This window comes from Lemur catta, chromosome 5 (assembly GCF_020740605.2).
Source record: "Lemur catta isolate mLemCat1 chromosome 5, mLemCat1.pri, whole genome shotgun sequence".
Lineage (NCBI taxonomy): Eukaryota > Metazoa > Chordata > Mammalia > Primates > Lemuridae > Lemur > Lemur catta.
This window is the reverse complement of record NC_059132.1, coordinates 101,550,065-101,574,091: the sequence shown is the minus strand read 5'-3', so window position 1 is coordinate 101,574,091 and position 24,027 is coordinate 101,550,065. Positions and strand designations below refer to the sequence as shown.

The 24,027-nt window shown below is 39.2% G+C and overlaps 1 protein-coding gene across 4 annotated transcripts in view; it reads right to left on the bottom strand.

Annotated features, from left to right (window-relative positions):
• The window catches only part of IRF2 (interferon regulatory factor 2), a 126,484-nt gene extending 102,759 nt beyond the window's left edge, over positions 1-23,725 (bottom strand). For 2 of the 4 annotated variants that reach the window (XM_045552422.1, XM_045552427.1), the window contains exons 1-2: positions 23,495-23,688; positions 23,133-23,204 (exon numbers count right to left, since the gene is read on the bottom strand). The gene's annotated coding sequence lies outside the window, so the exon portion shown is untranslated. Of the gene's footprint in view, positions 1-23,132; positions 23,205-23,494 lie in introns of all 4 variants that reach the window. The other 2 variants (XM_045552425.1, XM_045552424.1) reach the window with 2 other exon arrangements.
• Between the last annotated feature and the right edge of the window lie 302 nt (positions 23,726-24,027).

The following is a 24,027-nucleotide window of genomic DNA, read 5'->3' as shown; positions in this document are numbered from 1 at the left end:
GGATGTTAACTCGAGGAACAAAGGTTACTACACCATTAAATACATTACGCTGCAAGAAGACAATCGTGGTGATTGACGCAGAGATTAGCAACAGCCAAGCAAGCAACGGGAGAAAGCAGCAGCCTGCAGAAGGCATCCTGGCTTTACAGAGACGCCACACCAAAGAGACATGCTCTTTCCTGCTCGTGACCTTGCACAGCAAATTGAGGACAAAGGGAGGTTGGGACTTGCACCTCTATTTCTGGATGACAAGAAATTATTCTACCAAGAAGAGACAGATCCCAGGAAGAGAAAATAACTTAATCTAGCTGGGCTCCTGGTGGCACCCTGGTCTGAGAGGGCTCATGACAGAACACTCTAACCAGTGTGCTTGGGCAAATGGGTTTCAGATATCGTGTCTCTCTTGTCCTGTGGGATGGCCACATGCAGCCTGCTACTCTGACCCCAACATGCTATATACAGATATCATTTTCATCATTATCATTTTCTGCATGTGTCCAGTGAGGTGGAGAAGGTTGAGAGACACTGGTTTGTGGCTGAGGCAAATCTTTTTTTTTTTTTTGTAGAGACAAGGTCACATTCTGTCCCCCAGACTGGAGTGCCGTGGCATCATCATAGCTCACTGCAGCCTCAAACTCCTGTGCTCAAGCGATCCTCCTGCCTCAGCCTCCTGAGTAGCTGGGACTACAGGCATGCGCCACAACACCTGGCTAAGACTCGAATCTTCCCTGATGAGGACTTCATGTAGGTGACAGAAGTCTGTATGTGACCTACCCTGATTTCAGCCCACTTAAGGAGAAGATAAATCCATTTCAACTACCTTACTATTCACTTGGGACCTCCTTCCCCCAACCTGGCTTTATTCCCAAATTTACACGGGAGAAGTAGAGTAAGCTAAGAGAAGGTAATGAGGTAAAGGTCTGCTTGTCACTGGCCAACTAAGTGACCTTGGGCAAACCGTAAAGATCACCTAATGAAATCCCTTCACTATATAGATGAGGGAACCTGGATTGAGGTTAAGCAGCTGAAATATCAAAGATATGGCTGCAGTAGCACCAAGACAAGGAACCCTCTTCTCTCCAGTGCTAGTACGGGCTGCCTCGGCCCCGAACCAGCCCGCTGCCCTTGCATGCCATGAATTCGTTATTCATTTAAACAAGAGAAAAAAGCCCCAAGCCCACGGCCGCTAAGGGAGACCTGTAGCGCTGTGGTCCAAGGAGACTGGCTGTCCACCAGACGGCACACTCACCACATCAAGGGGCAGGGCTCTGTCGTGCCAATCCAGAAACCTCGTGGAGGACAGACTCACACCAGCTACCCCAAAGACCTGAACTGTAAGCCAGAAAGCCAGTCTGTCACTTTACAAGGGAGAACAGGTCTTTCCAAAGACTGCTTCCCCATCCTCAGCAGCCCTTCCAGGTGTTCAGGTCACCTAGGGGCTGTTAGATGAACATAAACACAGAGCACTGGGATCCCCCAGGCCCGTTGACACCAGACGAAGCATTATGCCCACAGCTATGCACTTCAGGGACTGTCAGCTACTCCTCTGCCTACCTCACCTTGAAGTGCCTGCTGCCTGACTCCGCGCTGGAGAGGGTCAGCGTCTGCCCTTCCCGCTCCTACTAAGCGCCATTCTTCCCCAGACACAGCAAGCACAACGCATTCACGCTCCTCCAGCGCAATACACCTACCACGCTCAGCCTCAGAGAACTTAGTCCAGATGCACGGATGCAACACACTGATTATTAGTTTGGGGCATCTCTCTCTCCTCAGGCTACAGTTTACTGATTACTCTTTAGTCTGACTTCACCCATGACCTTTTGTTACTTCCTCATTGTAGTCTGCGAGGTTAACTTTATCTCAGAGAGGTGAGGGTCTCAGTGTCAGCCCGCGTACTGGCAGACATGGTCAGTCCCACGTATCTGCCAAAAGCAATGCCAGGTGGTGTATTTGGATGCCAACCAAAGGACACTCCTACACCAAACCTTGAGAAACCATGAAGTTTAGCACATGTAGTTGTTCATCTACTATTCTCATTCTGAGGCACATGGGGCTGATTCACTGCCTTGAGCCACACTTTAGCATAACTCTCTAGTTACTCTTACCCCGTTTTAACCCATTTTCTGTCCCTTTTTCCTACTTTTTAAATCTTCCTGCTACCTTTTCCCCTCAGGCATATACCATGGCACTCACACACAGTATTACCTGCATCGACAAACTGCCTCAGTTCTTTCTGGGAAGCAGCAAAGGTTAAACCCTCACTTTTGTTGCAGAGCTCCACTGCCAGTTCCCAGCCATGCGACTTCCTGGAGCCTCAGTTCCTCATCTGTAAAATGGTGACAGCTACCTTTGTCACCTGTTTTCTTCACAAGATTACTGTGAGGCTCAAATAAGATAATGTGGGCAAGAGCACTGTGAAAGGCTTGGCAAGCCACAAGAAAGTAAGGAAAACATGCAAATAATTTGCAACAAAAATAATTAGGCATTCACTTTCATTCACTTAAATGTGGCTTTTGTTCCTTTCTTGCATCTAATTAAATCAAGAGAAATGTCAGGTGTAGGATTCTTAAGGATTTTTGTTTGTTTGGTTTTTGCTGGGCAAGAGAAATATGCCCGCAAGTACCTTGGGGATATAGTTAATTTGGTTTTTCTGTGCTCAAGGATTAAAGCCTTATCTGGATGTGTTACAGCTTTTTACCCTTTCAGCCATTTTGATGTTAATGTAGCAAAGTTCAGCAAAGATGAATATTCTAAATATATATCACTTTATTTAATGAGCATCTTCATTAATAGTTATGTTTCATCACATGACTGGCCTTTTCAAAAGCAAGAGGAGGTAGATGGCAAGCCAACCCTTGTGCTTGCTTGGAGAACAAAATTTGGAGACCCAAATAAGTAAATTTAATTAGAGAGCTCACATGGAGTGATTGTGGGATGCAGGCAAATTTCCCCTGCCTTACAGTAGGAGGGCTTTGTCCCCGTGTGTAGCACTTCAAAGGCCCTAGTCCATGAGAGCCATTGTTCCCCACTGCACGGATGCCTCTGCAGCTACCGTTAAGGTGTCGGGATTTCATTTTAAATACAAAATGTTCTCCAGCTTCTATGATAACCTGCAGCTCTTTAACCATTCTGTGCGAGAGGCTGAACGTTGTGCGTTGTCCCCAGAGCTGCTTTGGACCAAAAGCAAAATATTTTTCACTTCCAAGAATCAGCGAAGGACCACCTATCAGTGAAATTTAAAATATTTCTCCAATTAAGCTCCAGACCTACAGAGTCAGTTTTGAATGTGAGAGGAAAGGGACAGTGAGTTAGCAGAGTTGCTCCTAAAAAACCTATTCTTGACATGACCAGGCTTTCTGTTCAGGGCAGCCTTCAGCCCTGTTTCTGAATAAGGAAACAACTGAATTCGAGACTAGAGGACTGCAAAGCCCTCCTTCCCTCTAGGCAAAAAGAGAGAGAAAATTCTGTGGATCTTTTGGTGTTGTTATCTAACACTCAACATCTAGAAGAAGCAAATACCTAGTACTCACAAGTAATCTAACTAGTCAGTAGGCGATGAATGTTAGTTGAAGGAATGATTTAATGAATACCATAATATCCATAACATTTTAGCTTTAAAGAGCATTTTCTTCACAAACTCCATCAGTCTGAGTTCAAGCTGTTCTTTATAATTCTAACAATACATGCCTGTAAGGTTGTAGCACAACTCACACCCACAGATGGATAGACTCACCTGGCATGCCAGGTCACCTGCACCAGACCTGGCTGGGCACTTCGTGGGAGAGGTCCCAGCAGGCTTCCCTTACATCCTGTGACCTTTTCTATCCATGCATTTCAGGAACAGCCATTAGCCAGACCCTGGTTTATTGCTAGGCTATCACTTTTTCTTCTTTTTAAATTATTCAGAATTGACCACACTAGAGTTTGCTACATTCCACATACTTGCACCAAATATCCATAACACTAAGTGTCAAACAATGGCATTTAGTTGTGTTCTGGAAGACTATTTGAGCAATGATTACAGATTCAATAGAAATCTATAGAAAAAGAAGTGAACAGGCATGACTGTCATTGTCTTTCATTACATATTCAAATCCTTTTGTTTTGTTTCTGTCAGAAATGGAATAGAAACAAAATATCAAGGTTTTATTTATGCCATGGGTTGTCACATATATATCCATTTATTTTTTCTCTTTCCAAATGTGACTCAGGTGGGAAGGTGGCAATTTTCAGAGAAATACCTAACTTTCCACAGAACCAAGATGTCCCTGACGGAGGTGACCTTTGGGGCCCAGGACTTCAGGTCACACAAGACGGTTTGGTACAACAGCTGACCTTCTTCCCTCTCCTTGTCCCAAACCTGAGGGCCTTAGAAGAAGAGCCCCTGGGATTTGTCATACTGTAATTTTGACAGGTAAAAAGTTGTGTGCCTGATAAAGCCAACTGTCATGTAAATGTTAGGTAGTACCTATGGTTTTTTGTGCTGAGCACGTTAAAGAAAAGGTAGTACTGAAGGTTGCAGTTTCTCAGAGTTGGGCACCAGGACCCCAAGAGCAAAGGTCTTAACTCAGAGCTGTCACTCAGAGGCATTTGTAGAGAGTGTGTATCTCTCTGCACTTGCCCAAGAGCAAGGCCCCTTCAGGGTCTTTTATAATAAAGTCCTTTAACCATGAAGGGAGTGACTCTTTGGGATCCTTATAAGGTACACTAAGAAGGTAAAAGAAAGAGGAAGGGTGATAAGAGGGGAAAGGGAACATTCCTCCATCTGCTTCCCTCCTTCGAACCTAACCATATAGCATCACCAAGATCACAGGTCACGGAGTCCTTCAGGGGTTACAGATCCAGGAGTTTCTCTGGACAACTCCTGCTTAAATATGCCCTTGTTATACTGAATGATTGATCCAACCTGCAGCTACTCACCTTTTTTCCTCTCTACATCTCTGACATCTCTGAGCTTCCTTCCAGTGAGATCACTAGTCTTAGGGTGGTACACTTGAAATCTAGGCACATTGCTTATGCCTCTTTTTTTAGCATTTTATTACGAACTCTTTCCTGCTAACACCTTTAAGGCTGTGGTGCCTAAGTGTACATGTGCACTTTTTGTTTGTCTGAATTGAGAAAAATGACGAAGCATGAGGGACGTCCTAGTTTTGCATGTGCATATCAGCAGATCCTTACATTTAATTCCCCACGGGGGTGAGGTGCTGTGTATTCCAGCCCGCGTTATCTTGGCAGCTCTTCCTTCAGGTCAGTCCTGTGAGCACAGCCTGTCCCTGAGAGGAACTGAGCTACTAAGGTACAGTTTCTAAATGTGGGATTTCCTATTCAGGACTTCCCAAGTCATTCCTGAACCACCCAGAAGGAGTACGGACAGAATCACTTGCTAAAGTGGCAAAGCGAGTGCCCGCAGCTGGCCAGGCTGAGCTGTTTCTGAAGCGCAGAGCAGCTATGACTCATCCCTCCTACAGCCCGTTACCTTCCCACTCCTGTCACCAGACCAGCTACTCCTCTCATTCTGACTCCTACAAACCCACTTATTTTCAAGTTTGCTCAATAACCATGACATTCAAACCCAACCTGCTCCATGCACAGGATGCTGAGAAAACACACAGCGCGAATCAAGGGTCCGCAGAAGAAATCATGACCACAGAGTGAGGATTGTTTTCCTGGACTTTGGGTGTTGAGACATAACTGCTAATAAGAGACAAAGCAAGTTCTAGGACGTGTGCCATCCTGCCCAATTGAGTTAAGGGAATGCAGTCATCCTAACTGGTGATTTTCAGGAAGCCACACAACATTTTAATTGAATGCACAGGCTCCTGCATGATTAGGAACATAATACTTTGGTGCCCGGGCCGGATTGAGCCGGTAACAATGAGCTGAAATGGCTTCCTGCCATGAAGCAGGGATGCTCAAGCTCATTCTCCCTGTGACACTTCCAGGCCCTGTTGCAAAGTCACAAAACAATTTTCAGAGACGTTTCAGGTCTTTCCTGCAGGATTCCAACTGCCAATGTGATATAAAAATGCAATGACTGCGTAAGAGAGGATTGCAGCTGGATTTAAGAGGAACTTTTTGGAAGAAAGGACAAACCAGCAGTTTGCTGCAAAGTCACTGAACCAAGTAGCAAGTAGCACAAACTCTTCCCATCCTTCCAGCAGACACCGTAAGTTTAAAGGGGTTTCTAGTCATGCAGCCATTTCTCAGAGTTTGTATCCTAAGCCTACCTGTATCTGCCCAGAGTTCAGGGGATCCAGAAACCCCTAATATTTCGGAAAGAAGAGATGTTCAACGGACTCATTCAACAAATATTTGTCGAGTGCCTACCATGTTCCAGGCAGTGAGACACAAGGTGTTATGATAACAATAGTCGGCTTAGATTGGATTATCTGTGGGGATCCCCAAGAGATATAGTCAATATGAGCCTGAATTAGAAATACCTCTTATTTTGGGGAGTGTGAATTTTTTTTATTTCTTTGCTTTAAAAGTTAGATCAGTGTGGGCCAAAGCCTTTCACTTTAAATTGAGCTCTGGATGTCTGCATGCAAGTTTCAGTGGAAGGTTCACTGAAATATCCCTCAGAGCAGCTCTTCCTCTCAACGTGTTTACACCTAAACTCACTGTGTCCCCACCAGATCTTCATGTCAGCTAGTGGTGCTCAATCACCCACATCAGGACCTATGAGTCACCCTGGCCTCCTTCTATTAACACTTCCTTACTTCTAAGATCCAATCAATCACCACATCGTTTCACTTTTACCTCTTAAACACAACTCAAACAATATAATAACGGTCTGTTCTGTAGATACTGCACCAGGCACATCAGAGATGGGTACTGTTATCATCACTCTTACAAGTATACGGCAAAGCCGAAAATCAGGCTCAAGTCTGTCTGATTCTAAAGATGAGGATTCTTAAACCCTGAACCTCCAATTCAGCAATCACTGCCCTGGTGAAGCCTAACTCCGTCTTCAGTCTCCTTACTGGTTTCTCTGCCTCTACTTTTCTTTCTTAGTTCTTTTTCTACCTTTATTGTTTTTTAAAGTCAAGTTTATATAGGTATAATACACAAAAGTAAAATTCACCCCTTTTAAGTACAGTATGATGAGTTTTGACAAATGTATACGGTTGTGTAAACACCACCATAATCATGATATAGAACATTTCCATCACCCCAAACAGTTCTTTATGACCTTTTACCATCAATCTCCTTCCCTGGTTCCTGACCTTGGCAATCACTACTCTGATTTTTCTTTCCATAGTTTTTCCTTTTAGAGAATACAGTGTAAATGGAGGCATACAGTATATAACTTTGGTGCCGGCTACTATCACTTAGCATAAAGCTTTTGATTTCACCCATGTTGTTGTGAGTACCAATAGCTGAGTCCTATTTATGGCTGAGTAGTATTCCTTTGCATGGATGTATCACTGTGTGTTTATGCAGTCACCACATGAAGGATATTTGAGTAATTTCCAGTTTGGGGGCTACTGTGAATAAAGCTACTAGAAATATGCATGTACAGGTCTTTACGTGAACACTTTTTACTTTCTCTTGGGTAAATAAACACATAGGAGTGGAATAAAGGTTATATAGAAAATGTATGTCTATACTTAACTTTATAACAATCTGGCACACTGTTTTCCAAGTGGCTATATAATTTTGCATACCAACCAGCAATGAAAGAGAGTTCCAGTTGCCCTACATCCTTATCAACACTTAGTATTGACAGTCTTTTTAATTTTAGCCATGCTAATACGCATGTAGTGGTATCTCACTATGGTTTCTATTTGTGTTCTACCGGCTCATGATGTTGAGCATCTGTCTCATGTGCTTCTTTGCTACCTGTCTTCTTTAGTTAAGTATCTGTTCAAATCTTAGCTCATTTTTACATTGGGTGGTTGATCTTTATTGAATTTTGGGAGTTCTGTATTCTACATACAAGTCCTTTATCAGATGTGTTGTGCAAATATTTTTTCCAAATCTATTGCTTGACTTTTTATTTTCTTAACAGTGTCTTCTGAAGAGTAGAAGTTCTTAATTCTGATTAGTGCAATTTATTGACTTTTTTTCTTTTATGGTTCCTGCTTTTTCCGTCTTATCTAAGAAATCTTTGCCTAAGCCAAGGTCACACAAATGTTCTCCTACACTTTCTTCTGGATGTTTTATAGTATGGGCTCTTACATTTATTTAGGTCTATAATCTATTTTGAGTTAACTTGCATATGGTACAAGGTAAAGGCCAAAGTTCATTCCTGTACCTATGAATGTCCAATTGTTTGAACACCATTTATTGAAAAGATTATTCTTTCCCCATGAAATTATGCTGGTATGTTTACCAAAATCAATTGACCACATATGTGTGGATCTATTTCAGGTCTCTTTATTCTGTTCTATTGATCTACATAGCTTAACTTCATGCCAATAAGATATTATCTTGAATACTGTAGTTTTATAAGTCTTGAATCAGGTAGTATAACTTCAAAAACATTTTAGCTATATAGGTTTTTTTTTAACATTTGATATAAGGGGTAAAATCAGCATGTCAATTTTGACAAAAAGCTTACTGAGATTTTGATTGGGATTGCATTGAATATATTAATCAATTTGGAGAGAATTGATATCTAAACAATATTGAGCTTTCTAATCCTTGAAAATGTTTTAAGTCTTCTTTGATTTCAACAATGTTTTGTAGTTTTCTATGTACATCATACTTTTTTGTTAAATTTATCCCTAAGTATTTCACTTTTTATGATATGGTAAATGATTTTTTACTTCAATACCTAATTGCTTTTAGTGAAATTGTAACCTGTAACTTTGATAAACTCATTTATTCTAGCAGCTTTATTTGTAAATTATTTGGGATCTTCTGTGCACATGATCATGTAATTTATGAGTAAAGACAGTGTTATTTTTTCCTTTCAAATCTGTGTGCATTTTGTATAATTTTCTTGCCTTAGTGCACTGGGCAGGACCTCTAATACAGTATCGAGGGCAAGTGGTGAGAACTGACATCCTTCCCTTGTGCTCATTCTTAAAGGTAAAGCATTCAGTCTTTCACCATTAAGTATGAAGTTACCTAAAGGTTTTTCATAGCTATCCCTTACCAGAATAAGGAGGTTACTGTCTATTCCTCGTTTCCTGAGAAATTTTTTTGTTTTATCATGAACTGATGTTAAATTTTGTAAAATTCCTTTTCTGTATCTATTGACATAATCATGTAGTTTATCTTTTATCATGTTAGTATAATGAATTACATTGATTTTCAAATGTCTTGCATTCCTCAGATAAACCCCACTTAGTCATGATATATTATTCCTTTTATATATTGCTAGATTATATTTTCTAATATTTTGTTAAGTATCTTTGCATCTGTGCTCATGAAGAATATTAACCTATAGTTATTTTTTTCCTATAATGTTTTTGCCTTGTTTTAGTATCAGGATAATGTTGGCCCATATTTTGGAAGAGTCAGTGAAGAATTGATGCTATTTTCCCTTAAATGTTTGATAAAATTCACCACTGAAGTAATCTAGGTCAGGAGTTTCTTTGTGGAAAGGTTTTTAGCTACAAATTCAATTTCTTTAATTCAATGTTTTAAATAGAAGGCTATTCAGGCTATTTCTTCTTCAGTTAGCTTCAATAGTTTGTGTCTGTCAAGAAGTGTGTTCATTTTATCTAAATTATTAAACTTATTGGCATAAAATTGAGCACAATATTCCCTATTATCCTTTTAATACTGATAAGATCTGTAGTGATATCCCTCTTTCATTCCCAATATTGGTCATTTGTATCTTTTGTTGTTGTTGTTCTTCAGTCTGGATAGAGGTTTATCAATTACATTGATCTTTTCAAAGATCCAGATTTTTGTTTCATTTATTTTCCTTATTTTTTCCTATTTTCTAGTACATTGATTTCTGCTCTTACTTCTAGCATTTCCTTCCTTCTGCTTGCTTTAGTTTTAACTTGCTTTGTTTTTCAATTTTCTTAAGGTGAAATTATTATTAATAACTTGAGAACTTTCTTTCCAGCATAACTTTTTAATGTGATAAATTTCCATGGAAACCCCATTTTAGCTATGTTCTACAAATTTGATATATTGTGCTGTCAGTTTCATTCACTTCATAATGTTTTCTAATATTCTTACCCATGGGTTATTTAGAAGTGTGTTGATTAATATTCAAATATTTAGAGTTATTTCCAGACTTATTTATGTTATTAATTTCTAGTTAAATTCAGTGTAGTCAGAAAACTTACTTTATATGAATTTAAGCATTCCATCTTTTTCTCCTCAAAACTACACCTTAAATGAAGACTATCTCCATACATTTCTGTGGAGTGATCTCCAGAGTATAGTGTGAATAAAGCAAAGTGGAAATATATATTATATATGGCTTTTAAATGGAAGCATGAACTACAAAATAACAAAATGATTACCTATAGGAGGGACTGAAGAACCAGGTAGGGATGAGTGATAGAAACTAGATTTCTCTGAATACACCTTGTTTTGTAAATTTTATTTTGGAACCAAGATTATAAAACAAAATTGAGTAAAAGTAAGTGGGAATAAAAGCGAATTCTAAAAATCAAAAACACACTGCCCTCCCCACAAATGCATAGCCTGCCATTTGTGACATCCAGCCCACTGCCCCTGGATCCTTGCACCGGGGAGCACCCCCCACTCTAGAACTATGGCCCTAATCTGTTTATCAGAACTCATTTCCTCAACACGAAGTTCTGCTCTCAGTTTATTGTCATAGTAGGAAGGATCCAATAAACCCATGCTCACCACGCAGAGGTGTTAATAACCAAGAATGATGGAATGGGATAGAACTATCAGTCAGGAGTAGGCAGATAATAAAGAAATGGAGGGCAGGGAAGCTTTCGTAACATCATTCAACTTGTTCCTTGTAGGTTCTGCCCATTCTGGCTTCAAAATAGACACAAGCTTTCTCAGATAGCTGTCATTCCTTTTCTAGAAAGTCTTCAGTGTAGCAGCGGAGGCTATGCACATGTCAGGGCAGAGGTTTTGGGGAACTCTGTACTTTCTGCTCAGTTTTGCTGTGAACCTAAAACTGCTTTTAAAAATAAAGTCTATTTTTAAAAATGTCTTCAGAGCCTTCTCAGTATATATGCTGCATCATAATTCTTTAGCATAGTGTGGGCAAAGCTGACTATAGTATTCAGTAGAGTAATAATAAAATAATAATAGCTAGTATATTTTGAACAGTTATCCTATGACAGGCACTGTTCTAAGTACTTCAAATGTGTTACTGCATTTAATTCTCAACAATCCTAAGTGATAGATATTATTACTATCTCAATTTCACAGGTGAGGAAATTGAGGCAAAAGAGGTGAAAGCAACTTGTGTGGTAGACACAGAGATGTGTCACCCAGACCCCTCGCCAAGACTGGCCTTGTTCCCCAGCTGTGGGAGTGCAGAGAGCCCCCTGCTGTCAGCTGTGCAGGTCAGCCTCAGACACGAGAGCCCGTCACTTATGGTCAAGTCCTTCCAGGGCCAGCACATGGCAGGTTTCTAAGCGAGGCGGTGTATAAAGGCCTGGCCATTTCAGCCCAGCGTGGGAGCTCTGATGGTGTGGAGCTCTCTGCTGGGCTGGCCAGTCTTTGCTGGGCCTCATCTCACTTCTACCCCCTCCCTCTGTCCAGTCCTGCTTTCACCCCTGGCCTGCCCAGGTGCTGATCCTTAATGAACATCCTGCACCCCAAACTCTGTCTCAGCGGTGACTTCTGGAGAACCCAACCTACAGCACTGGCCAAGGGTCACACAGCAGGTAAGTGGTGACCCCATGATTCAAACTGACAGTCTGATGCTCTTAATCATTATGATGCGCTACCTCCAAATATAAAGACAAATCTAGAACTCTCCCATAGCAACGGTTAAAACCATTACTGGGAATCTCTGAATTTTGTCTGTAATTTTTTATAACAGCTTTATTGAGATATAATTCACATACCATAAAATGCACCCTTTTAAAGTATACATGCAATTCAGAGTTTTTAGCACATTGACAAAGTGCAACCACCAGCACTAATTCCAGAACATTTCATCCCCTCAAAAAGAAACCCTGTACCCATTAGCAGTCACTCCCTATCTGTCTTCAGTTTTGGTCCTCCTAAACAATAATTCACTTAGTTAATTTGTTTTTGTCAGTTATGAAATTCATCTACTGTGATCAAAGTCACAAACTCTCCTAATTTTACCCTTTTTAAAAGTACCAAGTCCATAAAAATCTCACTCCTGGGAATTTATTCTAAGAAAAAAATGCAAAAGATGGGAGGAAAATCAAATTGTGTGCTGTAGCATAGTGTATAAAACTAAAAAACTGGAAACAAATGTTGTCCATTGTGGGTGACTGGTTAACTAAATCATGGCACATTAACAAAATGGAATACTAAAGACTAAAAAGCAACAAAGAAAATGTCTGGTATGACATTAAGCATAAAAGCAGAATATAAAATTGCATCTACAACTATGTAAAATATGTACATATGGATAAGGGTCAAGAGGAAATAAAGAAAAATGAAAACAGTTGCTGCAACAGGATGTTGGAACTGTGAATTATTTTCATTCTTCTGCATTCCTTTATTATTGTCCAAATGTGGTCTTTACAATAAATTAGAACTGGAGGGAAATATGCACATATCTACTCTTGTCAATAAAACTTTCCACTCATAAGGGGAGGTGGTACAACATACAATCCTTGTTAAGAGCAAGGACTTTAAAGTCACACAGACTTGGATTTTCATTCTGGCTCTGATGCTTCTGAGATATGATGCTGGACGTTAGCCTAACTCTGCAATCCTCATTTTCCTCAACGGTTAACAGGGGCTAACATATTAACAGTAATGCCCTCCCTTGTAGGGCTCTTGTGAAGATGGAGTGAGACAGTGGTGCCCAGCCCACTTAATAAATGGTAGGTACTGTGATTTTGTTGGGTAGGCAGTGGTGATGGGAGTGACGGTGGTGGCACTGACAGGGAGAAAGGAGACAGGCACAGAAATGTTTATGAGAATACCACTAACACTGAAAAAATGAATGACAATATAATTTTACACTGAATACATAGACAGAGGACTCTCCATCATCTCTATCAACTAACTGATGACTCCAATTCAGACTGACTGGGTACTGCCTCAAAGGAGAGTTGGATTTGGGGGCATTATCCTTTCTTAGCTAGAGATACAGAGAAATCTGTACCTGTAAGATACTCATTGGTGTCCTTGTTGAAAACTTCCTCCAAGAAACTGGAGCACTGATGAATTTTTGTGACTCATTATATTAATGAATACAAAGACCTATTAACTATTCGCATAACTATTCTGCATTGTTGTAATCACGATATTATCACCTCATTAACTGAGAGTCAGTGTGGCATAATAAGCCAACCCTATTCATGTCTTTGTCCTTTCCCAGGCCCATCCTCCCTTGCACACAGCACCCCAGCCCAGCCTGTCCTGCCCACTCAGGACTCCAGTTAGTTCCTTTCACTCTTGCACCAATTTGTCCTCTCCCCTCAGCAGGCTGTAACCACACTGTAGCATGCCCCTCCTCAACAAAAAGCAAAAATCCTTGCTGGATCCCACATTTCTTTCCAGGTACCTCCACCCATCGCTCTGCTCCCTGTTACACCAAAACTCCTTGAAAGACAGTAGCAGAATGCTACAATTATTGAAGCCAGGTAATGGGAACATGTATAATATTCTTGCTACATTTTTTATTTAAAAAATTATTGAGCTACAATTGACATATAATAAACTTTATATATAGTCAGCCCTCTATATCAGTGGGTTCTGTGTTTATGGATTCAACCAACCTTGATCAAAAATATTGCCCCCCAAAATGAATGGATGCATGTGTACTGAACATGTACAGACTTCTTTCCTTGTCATTATTCCCAAAACAATGGAGTATAACAACTATTTATATAGCATTTATATTGTATTGCATATTATAAGTAATCTCGAGATGATTTAAAGTATACAGGAGGACGTGTATAGGATATATACAAATACTACACCATTTTATATCAGGGACCTTATGTGAGCATCTGTGGATTTTGGTATCTTTAGGAGGTCCTGGAACCAATCTCCCACGGATGCCAAGGGACAACTGTATTTCATATGTACAATTCAACAAGCATTGGTATGTGAATATGCCTGTAAAACCATCACCACATTCAAGGTGATGAACATATCCATCACTGTTGAAAGTTGCCTAGTGCCCTTTGAAATCCCTCGCTCTTGCCTCCCCTCCCCAGGCAACCTTTCTGTCACTATATATGCATTTGTATTTCCTAGAATTTTAATAGATGAAATCATACACTATGTACACATTTTTCTTCGTCTGACTTCTTCCACACAGCATAATCATTTTGAGATTCATCCATGTTGCAGCATGCATAAATAGTTCATTCCTTTTTTATTGCTGAGTGCTATTTATACCACAGTTTGTTTATCCATTCACCTGCTGATGGACACTTGGGTTATTTCCAGTTTGGGGCTACTACAAATAAAGCTGCTATGCACATTCAAGTGTAAGTCTTTGTATAGACATATGTTTTCATTTATCGTGGGTAAATACCTAGAATGGAATGGTTGGATCTTATAGCAGGTACACATTTAAATTTTTAAGAAACTGCAAAAACCATTTGGTAGGGTATTTGTACAATTTTCCCACCAGCAGTGTATGAGAGTTCTAGATCCTCCACACCCTAATCAACACTTGGCATATAATCAGATTTTTTATCTTTATCATTCCAGTAGGTGTGGTTTCTCATTGTGGTTTTGATTTGCATTTCCTATCGACTAGTGAAGTTGAGCATTTTTCATGTGCTTATTCACCATCTATAAACTTCCTTTGATAAAGTGTCAAATATTTTGCCCATTTTTTACTGAGTTGTTTGGTTTTTATTTTGGGGTTTTGAGAATTTTTTTATATCTTAGATACAAATACTTTATCAGATATATGATTTCCCACTATTTTCTCCCAGTCTTTTTATTCTCTTAACAGTATCTTTTAAAAAGTATGAGTGGTAGAGATACACAATGGAATACTGCTCAGCCTGTCATTTGCAGCAACATAGATGAATCTGGAGGACATTATGCTAAGTGAAATAAACCAAGCATAGAAAGACAAATATTGAATAATCTTACTTATATGTGGAATCTAATAAAGTTGAACTCGTAGAAGTAGAGAGTAGGTGGTTACTAAAGGTGGGAGATGGGGAGGGAGGCAATGGAGAGTTGTTGATCAAAGGCTACAAGTTTCAGATAGACAGGAAGAATAGCTTTTGAGATCTATTGCCCAGGAGGGAAACTATAGTCAATAATACTGTATTATTTATTTCAAAATAACTAAGAGAGTAAATTTCAAATGTCTCACCATAAAAAAAAGGTAAGCAAGGTGACGGATATGTTAATTAGCATGATTTAATCATGCCACATCATATATATTTCACACATCACACTGTACCCTATAAATGTATACAATTATGATTTGTCAATCAAAATATTATTAATAATAAATTTTTGAATTTTCTTAAATTTAAAAAATAAAGGCCGGATGCGGTAGCTCATGCCTATTATCCTAGCACTCTGGGAGGCGGAGGCGGGTGGATCGTTTGAGCTCAGGAATTCGAGACCAGCCTGAGCAAGAGCAAGACCCTGTCTCTACTAAAAATAGAAAGAAAATTATCTGGACAACTAAAAAATATATAGAAAAAATTAGCCGGGCATGGTGGCATGTGCCTGTAGTCCCAGCTATTCCGGAGGCTGAGGCAGAAGGATCGCTTGAGCCCAGGAGTTTGACGTTGCTGTGAGCTAAGCTGATGTTACGGCACTCTAGCCTAGGCAACGGAGTGAGACTCTGTCTCTAAATAAATAAATAAATAAATAAATAAATAAAAAATAAAAAGCAGAGGTTTTAATTTTGGTAAGTCCAATTAATCAATTTTTAATGCACAGTGCTTCTGATGGATGTCATATCTAAGAAGTCTTTGCCAAAATCAATGTCATAAATGTTTTCTACTTTTTTTAGAAGTTTTATAGTTTTAGGCTCTACATTTAAGTCAATAATCTGAGTTAATTTTTATATATTCTGTGAGGTATAGATAAAGTTTTTGTTTTGTTTTGTTTGGCAAATAGATATTTAATTGTTCCAATAACCTTGGCTGAAAAGACTATTCTTTCTCCACAGAATTTCCTCCACCTTTGCAAAAATTAAATTGTCCATATATGTGTGGAAATATTTCTGTTTTCTTTTATGTTCCATTGATCTGTTTGTCTAGCTCTATGCCAATATCACACTGTCCTGATTACTGTACCTTTATAATAAATGTTGAAATTAGGTAGGGTTAGCCCTCCAACTTTATTCTTCATTTTAAATGTTGTCTTGACTGTTATAGGTCCTTTCATTTCCATATGAATTTTAGAATCAGCTTTTCAATTTATATTTTAAAAAACTTGGTGAGATTGCAATTGTGATTCTGTTGAATCTATAGGTAGATCTAATTGACATCTCAACAATATTGAATTGAATCATATATACATATGCCCATGAATAAGGTATATTTCTCTATTCATTTAGGTTTGTCATTTTCTTCAACAATGTCTTATAGTTTTCAGTGTACAGGTCATTTCATGTCTTTGTCAGACTTATCTCAAAGTATTTCATATTTTTGATGCTACTGTAAATGGTATTGTTATTTTTAAATTTTGATTTCTGATTGTTCATTGTTATTATATAAAAACAAAATTGTTCTTTGTATATTGGTCTTGAATCCTGCAACTTTTCTAAACCCACTTAGTGCTAATAACTTTTTTTGTCATTTCCAAGAGGTTTTCTACATAGACCAAGGGATAGCAAACTATGGCCCATGGGCCAAATGTGGTATGATGCTTGTCTTTAAAGTTTTACTAAAACACACCTATGCCTGTTTGGTTGCATAATATCTACTGCTGCTTTTGTACTACATTGACAAAGTTGAGTAGTTGCAACAGAGACTATATAGATAAGCATGCCATCTGCAAATAAAGACAGTTTTGCTTCTACAACCTTCATTCAGTACAATGCTAAATAGAAGTGGTGAAAGCAAACATCCTTGCCTTGTTCCTGATCTTGGAGGAAAAACATTTGGTCTTTCACCATTAATTATGTTAGTGTAGATTTTTTTGTAAATGCCCCTCTATTACTAGATTGCTGACAGTTTTTTTAAATCAAGAATGGATGTGGGATTTTGTCAAATGCTTTTCCTATTTCTATTGAGATTATCATAGTTTTTTTCTTTTTTAGTTTGTTAATATGATGAATTATATCACGGGATTTCAAGCATTAAACCAATCTCATATTCTTGATAAACTCCAGCTGATCATGATGTACTACCTTTTTTATATATTGTTGGATACAATTTGATGAAATTTGATTTAGAATTTTTCCATTTATATTCATGAGGGAGATAGGTCTGTAGTTTTCTTGTAATACCATTGGTTTTGACATCAGGATAATGCTAGCCTCCTAGAAGGAGTTGAAAAGTAATCCCATCTTTCCACCATTCTGGAACCATTTGTGTAGAACTGATATAATTTCTTTCTTACATGTTTGGTAAAATTCACCAGTGAAGTCATCTGGTCCTGGAAGTATTTTTTTGTACATATCGGGCAATTAGCCTATCTATTTCTTCTTGAGTGTGCTTTTATAGTTTATGTCTTTCAAGCAATTGTCCATTTCATCAAACTTGTTGAATTCATTGACATAAAATTGTTCATTATGTTCCCTTATCATCCTTTTAATATTTGTAGAAAATGCAGTGATGACATCACTCTTGTTCCTGATTTTAGTAATGTGTGTCTTTTTTTTTCCTGATCCACTTAGCTAAAAATATGTCAATTTTATTGATCTTTCATTGATTTTCTCTATTGGTTTTGTTTTCTATCTTATTGATTTCTGTTCTAATCTCCATTATTTTCTTTATTCAAAAACTTTGAGTTTAATTTGATCCTCTCTTTCTATGTTTCTTAAGGTGGAAGCTAAGGGTGTTAACTTAAGATCTTTCTCTATTCTAATAGAGGCATTTATTAATAACTGTATAAATTTTCTCCTAAGTACTATTTTAGTGGCATCCTATGAGTTTTATATGATGCTTTTTCATTTCCAGTTAGTTCAAAATACTTCCTTATTTCCCTTTTGATTTCTTCTTTGACCCATTTGTTAGATTACAAATATTTGGGGATTTTCCAGTGATCTGTCACTGATTTCTAATTTAATTCCATTGCAGACAGAAAACATACTTTGTGCGGGCTAAATCCTTTAAAATTTATTTGGAATTATTTTATGGGTCAGGATATTGTCTATGTTGGTATAGTCCATGTATACTTGAGAAGAATGTGTGTTTTGCCATTGTCAGGTTAAATATTCTATGACTATTAATTAGGTCAATTAGATTGATAGTGTTCAAATCACATAATCCTTACTGATTTTCTCTCTTAATGAATGTCTTCTTGATTAATTGTAGATTTATCATCATGGGATGACTTTGTTTATCCATTGTAACTAACATTCTTTGCTCTGAAATCTACTTTCTCTAAGTAAGATAGCCACTCTATCTTTTGAGTGGTATTAACATGATAAATATTTTTCATTATTTTACTGTTAATCTATTTGTATCTTTGTATTTGAAGAGTGATTCTTCTAGGTAGCATACAATTGGGTAAAACTCAGCATGCCCAAAAGCAAATTCTATTTTATCCATTCTGAAAAACTTTGTGAAGGAAGGGACTTTTCTAGTGTCTTATTCACTGTCATATTCCACAGCTATTTTCTGTGTAGACCAAATAGATGTGCAGTTTCTATCTGTTGAGTTAAATAATGAAGGAGAGCATACACAAGTTGGGATGAAAAAAGATTTTAAATACAAAATGCCTTTAATGGCTTCTCTTTTTAAAGAGGCATGGCATCATTCCTATCAGTTAGAAAATAAAGTTCATATCCACTTAAAATAGACACTAGAGAAGGGAGAAATGATTCAAAATTTCAAAACTGTTGCAACATGGGTGAACAACCTCAAACAAGATTACTTGTTTAGCAGGACACATCAATAAGATTTTGGATATGCAAAAGCAGGTCCAAAGCTGAGATGAGTGTGAGAGGCTAACCTGCCCTGTATGGTGAAGAATAACAATGTAATTTCCTTAGAGAGTATGGAGCAAAAGAGGCCCAAGAAATAAAAACTGGGGGCTCCATGAAAATGAGGGCTCTATGTAAGCTGGAAAGATGAAGGGAAGCCAAGCAACACGGGAGGAGGCTGGAGCTGGAGAAAAAGGTGTCAGGTAAGAGTCTGGCAAGATAAGGCAAAGGCTGAGACAGTGTTAGGTGAGAACAAGAACTCAGAGGTACAGTATCCCTGGGAAGTTGCAGGAATCTCAGGAACTCAACCCCAATTTTACTCAAAAAGTAACCTCAGCTGACATATCTCCAGAATATAAAGAGCAATATTTAAATAGAATTTGAATTATCTCCCTTCCCTATTAAGAAATTGATGAGAATAAATAGTCACACTCCCCTCCTTGAAAAACAGGACAATCAGATGTGAACGGCGCCCTAGGGCTATGCAGGACTGCTCTGAGGACGCAGAACAATGTTAATAACACCAGATGAGGCTTCCATCTCTGCCAGATGTGGTAAGTACCAGAAAGAGTTCAGATTTATATACATCCCACCTTTAAGACAAAAAAGTAGAGTCATACTCAATTTTATCCTAGGCTGTTCCTGTCAGGAAAAGGATTTACCAAGATATTTTAATGCTTTCAAGACAGGACATCAGTTAGGTACATCCTTAATTTGAAAATAATAAATTTGAAAGTATTGTTTTAATTCTTTATTATAAATATGTTAAAACTATATACACAGAAGAACAATGACTAATTTAATTTAAATCAGCATTTTTTTTTCCCATTTGTGAAACAGAGCACAGAACATAATCCCATCCCTAACATTTAGGCAGAGAATATCTTGTAATCTTGGAGGAAGGTCAAGGTGACCACTGTTCCCCACCAAAGTCCATCCATCCTGAATTGAATGACACTCAGAAGAATGTTACTACAAATCCCACAGTCCCCTCTATTTGGGAAAAAAAATGGCCTTGGATCAAAAAAGAACTGCTGGAAGAATCCACCATTCTTGAACTATGGCTCTCCCTCCTATTTATTTCTCATAACAACAGTGCAAAGCAGAAATTAAGAAGCAAAAACATAGCTCAAAATGCAGCAGCCAACTGTCTATTTTTTCACAATCTGCCCACACCTTAAATAAACACAAAACAGTTTAACTAGCTGTAGTCAGACACCACAGGAAACAGACCAGAAGAAAAACCTCAAACATCCGGCCTTCATCTTTCTTCTACATGAAATCTGCTTTTCTTTGTGACTATAAATGTCTCCTCACAAGAAGTTAACATCAGGGATGATGTTGCAGAATAACCACGTTCACATCATCTTTTTCAGAATTAGTATTTTTCTGATAATTATGCAACTCACATATCAGAAAAATTATCATTTATCAGAAGGGACCAAAATTACAAGTTCTGTTTGAATACTACAAATTGTATCGCTATGCAAGTAATAAGACATATACAGGGTTCAATGTGAGTGAATATTCCTCTGAATCTTTTTAAAAAATCATTCAGCTGTACATGGCAATAATTATGGTGGAGTTAGGTCAGGACATCTATGAAGCTCTGTTGGAATCTACCATCTTTCTTGTGCAAAGCAAAAAAAGGAAATGACAAAAGAATCCTGGTAAACAGAACATCAGAAACAAAGAGTGTGCTTTTTCTCTCATGTACCCATAGAAAGCAAGTAAATGGAACCTCTGACCTGGAACCAACTAGCCCTGTACTTTAAATGGCAGCTTGGGGCAAACTGAAGGGTTTGATATCAATCTGGGATGCATATATGGAAATATTTTCATTGTTTTGAAACAAAAGGAACCCTCACTAAAGTGAGTATGCTCAACTGTCTGTACAGACCAAACTTGTGTATCAGCATCATTTCAGACTTCAGCATCCCAACCTCACAGGCTAGACTTTTAAATCCAATAATTTTACTTTTAGTTCACTTCAGTGATTCTTACAAATTTTCCCAATTTGTTACCGTATAATAATGATAATAACAACAGCCACCTCTTAGTATATGCTCACTATGGGCCAGGCCCTATGCTAAACCCACTATACTCATCAACTCTGCACCATTGGAACAACCCTATGTGCTAAGTACATTATTCCCAGTTTACAGATGAAGAAACTGAGGCTCAAGGAAAGTAGATAACCTGTCCAAAGTCACACAGCTCAGTGAGGGGGTAAAGAGAACTCACACCCAAGTCTGTCTGTGCTGCTGCTTCACTAACTCCTCCACCTCTTAGATATCAAACTCTCAAACTTCTTTTTACCAACAATCTGCTATACTTCCACCCTTCTCCTACCTCTCTCCTACCATTCGGGAAACCCGCATGATGAACTCCAGTCCTTCATTCATTCAACAAATATTTCCTGAGTGCTCACCTTAATACTTCATTCAGTCATGTGCAAAGATTTATTGAGAGCCCACTGTGTGCTGGGTACTGTGCTAGGTGCTAAGGACCCAGCAGTGAACAACATAGATAGAAATTCCTGCCCTTGAGAAGCTAACATTCCAGAGGGGGCAGAAGGACAGTAAACATAAGAAATAAGAAATACAGTGATGGTTCGAAGATAAGTGCTAAGGGAAACCAGGCTGGGGAAGAGGGATAGGAAATGCAAGGGCGTGTGAGCGTAAGATGGCAATTTGAAATGGTTTAAGGACACTTGAGCAAAGACTTTCTGGGGTGTGACCGTTTTATGTGTCAACTTGGCTAAGCTATAATAACCAGTTATTTACTCAAACACTAATCTAGGTGTTACTGTGAATATGTTTTATAAATACAGTTAACATATACAATAAGTTGACTTCTAGTAAAGAAGTCTACCCTCAAAAACATGGGTGGGCCTCATCCAAATAGTTGAAAGGCCTTAAAGGCAAAACTGAGGTTCCTGAAGAAGAAATTCTGCCTCAAGACTGCAACATCAGCTCCTACCTAAGAATTTCCAGCCTATCTGCCTGTCCTACAGAGGCTGGATTTGCCAGCCCCCACATTTGCATAAGCCAATTCCTTGAAATAAATCTCTTAGTATATCTCTTAATATATTTTCCTCTCATATATAAGTGTGTATGCATCTCTCTCATACATGTATATGAATGTATATACTATATACATACATGTGTATGTATGTATAGACACATACATATCTAGTATATGTATATACTTAACATACATGTGGTATGTGTTTATTATGAATAAACATATACATATGTGTATACACATGCACATCTCCTACTGGCTCTGTGTCTCTGGAAAACCCTGACTGATACATGGGATAAGAAAGTTCTAGGCACAGGGAACATGAGAGCAAAGATACCACATACCACAATAGACACTGCTAGACATTGGCAAACAACTGTGAACAAGACAGACATAGCTCCTACCGTCCCCACGCTTAGAGACCAGTGAGAGATACTGTGGACTGACCCGTTTACCTTCTCCCAGACTCGTGGGCCCTTCTCAGATTCACCTGCTTCACTCACCAACCATGGTCACTGTTTCAACTCTTCTTTTAACTGGCATTTCTAGTTGCCCTGGCCTTTCATTACACTTGCCACGTTATTGTTACCAATTCACTTTCGGGTGATTGTGGATTTCAGGAATTGTGTTCACATACTTTATTTTGAATTGCCTTCACAAAAACTCAAGCGGGCAGGACAGGTAATATGATCCTTATTTTACAGATGAGGAAACAGACTCAAAGAGGTAAACTAACCTGTATGAAATTAGAGAGTCAATAAATGGAAGAGCTGGGTCTCAAGCCACCATCCATCCTTCTCAACAACACATTTTTTAAAAAGTAATTTATGATCACCTCTATTGCTCACCTTCCAACCACCATTCACACTGCAACCCATTTCAATCTGACATTCCCCTCACTCCCATACTCAAACGTTTTGCTTTTGGGGGGTGGGGTGAACTTCGCAGATTCCCATGAATTACATACATTTGGGCGTCAGACAGTGGTGTGTTAAGACTTCTCATTTCCTCTTAAAAATAGGTACTTCCCCAGGATAGCCTTCAAAACAAACACATTAACAAAAATCAGTCAAAACGAACATGGGGATCCTGGGCCCAACGGTAACAAAGTCTGAAGCTACCTAGAAACAGTCCTGAAAGGAAGCCTGCATGAGTTTCCAGAAAAAAATACCTAACTGCCTCCTCTCTGATCTTCTAATTTCCCCCTAAAACCCCTGAAAAAGAAGTCGCCACACCAATAAAACCCAACTAGCACTGCCAACCTCTCTCTCAGTCTGGGAGGGATTTCCGAAAACTCCACAGGCGGTGTGACCGACCAGGGCAGCCCACCTGTGCAGGGCCCGCCGAAGGCAGGAGCAAAGACCCCTCTCCCGGTGCAGAAAAGCAAGGTGTGTGCGCACCAGGACACTGGACAGCTTGCTCTCTGTTGTGGGACTGCCGCTTTCTTTTGTGAAAGGAAAGCAAAAGCTATTCCCAATGCTTTCCCAAGCGGCCCACAAACCTTCTCCACCTTGAACTTTCCCCAGACTCGGCCGAGCCTCTAATACTCAGGGCACGCCGCCGGGCAGGAAGTAGGGCAGCGCTGGCGGCGGGGGCGGCGGCGGCGGCGGCGGCGGCGGCGCGGCGCATTCTGGGAGTTGTAGTCCGGGCTCGGAGCGCGCAGGCGCAGTAGGGAAGGAGCGGAGCTCCGGCGCCCGGCCGAAGGAAGATTGCAGCTGTTCCTAGACGGCTTTCACAGTCGTCCCTCCGTATCCACGGGGAACTGGTTCCAGGACCTCCGCTGACATCAAAATCCGCGGATACTCAAGCCCCTGATATAAAATGGCGTAATATTTGCATATAACCTACGCACATCCTCCTGT